The sequence below is a fragment of the Penaeus japonicus genome, unplaced genomic scaffold (assembly GCF_977035675.1).
Source record: "Penaeus japonicus unplaced genomic scaffold, GWHDUDI00000001_assembly GWHDUDI00000026, whole genome shotgun sequence".
Lineage (NCBI taxonomy): Eukaryota > Metazoa > Arthropoda > Malacostraca > Decapoda > Penaeidae > Penaeus > Penaeus japonicus.
In genome coordinates, this window is record NW_028234428.1 from 16,855,008 (window position 1) to 16,857,507 (window position 2,500).

Below are 2,500 nucleotides of genomic sequence, written 5' to 3' on the forward strand. Positions count from 1 at the left end.
TATATAAAATATATATATATATATATATATATATATATATATTTATATATATATATATATATATATATATATATATATATATATTATATATTATATATGCATATATATATATATATATATATATATATATATATATTATATATATATTATATATATGCCATATATATATATATTATATATATATATATATTATATATATATATATATATATAATATATATATATATATATATATACATATAAAAATATATATTATATATATATTTATATCTATATCTATATATTATATATATAACATATATATTTATATAAATATATATACATATATATATATATATATATATATATATATATATATATATATATATATATATATATATATATACATATACATATATATAAATATCAATATCAATATCAATATCAATATCATCAAGAGACAATGCGAAGATCAAAGCCATCTCTTACAAGATAAACAGCAATGGTTCCGGAACATTCTTGACAGCCAACATTTGAAGGATAATTCCAAACTAGATCGAAATACAAAAGACAAACTTTACAAAACTAGACCAATGAGAACAGCAACAGTTAGATTAGTCTTAGTCTCTGTAGAATGACTTTGGCATCTCTTGAGATATATTTGGTGATAGTATCAGTGCCTTTATTATCTGTATTAGTGCTCAGACGCAGAGTACACCTGGCCAAGGGGGAGGTTTTCGCTTCCTCTCTATGCTGTTGCATGACACCGATATGGCCTAAAACTGCTACTCTGCATTTTAAAAGGTCTTGGCATGGATGAATAACCAAAGGATTCAACAGCTGTCCCCTGCCGAGTTCAGCTAATCTGTCAGCAAGTCATTCCCTGTAGTACTAATATGGCTCAGACTTAACTTTACAATGATGCATCTACCCTGAACAAGAATTCCCTGTACAATAGGAAGAGGTAAATTTTGTCAAAGGGCATGCTATGCTGCAGGATGTCTATGGTTGCCTGAAAACCTATACTCTGGGATGCATGGCATAGGGCTCCCATGATAGCGACAGCCACTGCCTGGAGTGAGGAGGCTTTGTCTAATACACACAAAGATTTACCTGAATCCCTTCCTGCAAAACTACAGCCTGCAGTGAAAATGATAGTATCTAAGGAACAACCATTTGTGAAGTAGGTTATATTACCCGGTGGAGTGATTGCTGCAGTGTTACTTTCCTTATTCACCCCTTAATAGAGGTGGAGGATACTGACTTTTTCTTCCTTGTCAAGCTCATGACAGAAAACTCAATCAAGGACCCCCTCAATGGGGGTGTAACATAACCAGGGTGGGGGATGTCCATGCCCCAGATAATTTTTTGAGCTCAAAGTTTATTAGCACCTTAGCTTTGTGAGACCCAGGAGATATTTACAAATAGCTCAAAGTCTAGCTTGTGTCATCTTAGCACCTGTCTGAGCTGAGTCCTGAATGACCTTGGCAAGGAAAGGGGCTGCCATGAGGTCAATTTGGGTGTCCAAGTGGAAAAGGAGGGTAATCTTGCTCCACTTGGGGGCACCCAGAATGACCCTGGCATTTTAAGTCTTTTCCTAAATGCTTGATAGTGATTAAGGCCATGGAAGCTTTGTTCGCAATGGGATGGGCTGTATCCACATGGTATGATATTACATAAGGTCAATCAAGTATTTTATCTCCGTTCAGGTGAGATTCTAAACAAGCCATACTCTTAAGTACCCCAAAACTTGCAGCCCTGTATTTTGGCTCCTGAAACCTGAAGCCCTACCCTGCAGCATTCCTCAGACATGTGTTCCTCCTTCCAGTGGAAGTGATTGCAAGTTCTCCAGAGGTAAGTGCCTGGAAAGGTGGCCTTAGAATTTCGCTCTGGCAGTTCTGTCACCTTTTGGATCAGGATCCTCTGAATATCAGGCGGATTCACTAGTTCAGATGCTTTCTCCATTTTCAGTGGTAATATTGCTGACAATGCTGAGGAGGGTAGCTAAAATGTGAGCTGTGCTCTTGTCCCTTGTAACCCATGCAGGTGTTTGTGTGGAGGAGCCAGCTTTCATTAGAAGCAGTTCAGTACCATTCTCTCAGCTGTCTTGCCCAGACAGCTAAGAAGAGAAATGGGTCAGTACTTTCCCGGCTCCTTTGGTTTTGGGATAGAAACTCCATCAGCCCTCTTCCAGCTCTGTTGATTAGGTGCAGTAATACATAATTACTGTCAAATCCCAGGGGTAGGAGATCCCATCACAACTTGGACTAGGCAAAATCTGGTCTTGTATGAGAACATGGCATCAGATACATCAGGCTTGCCCTCCTTATCTCTGCTGAGCAGAGATAAGGAGATCATGATCTGTGAATCTAGGGACTTAGTGATATGTTGCCTGTTTGACTCGGTACCACAGCTCTGTTAAGCCTTGGTGGCAAAAAGACATGCCACTCCAGTCACTTATCCTGTTCTACCCTCGTAGCAGTTTTCTGAGCATCCCTGACAATCTCTTTCGGAAGAGTGAG

At 37.4% G+C, this 2,500-nt stretch overlaps 1 protein-coding gene across 1 annotated transcript in view; it reads left to right on the top strand.

The window, feature by feature from the left end:
- LOC122261916 (histone-lysine N-methyltransferase SMYD3-like) overlaps positions 1-2,500 on the top strand; it is a gene marked incomplete in the record, with an annotated part of 50,325 nt that overhangs the window by 12,872 nt on the left and 34,953 nt on the right.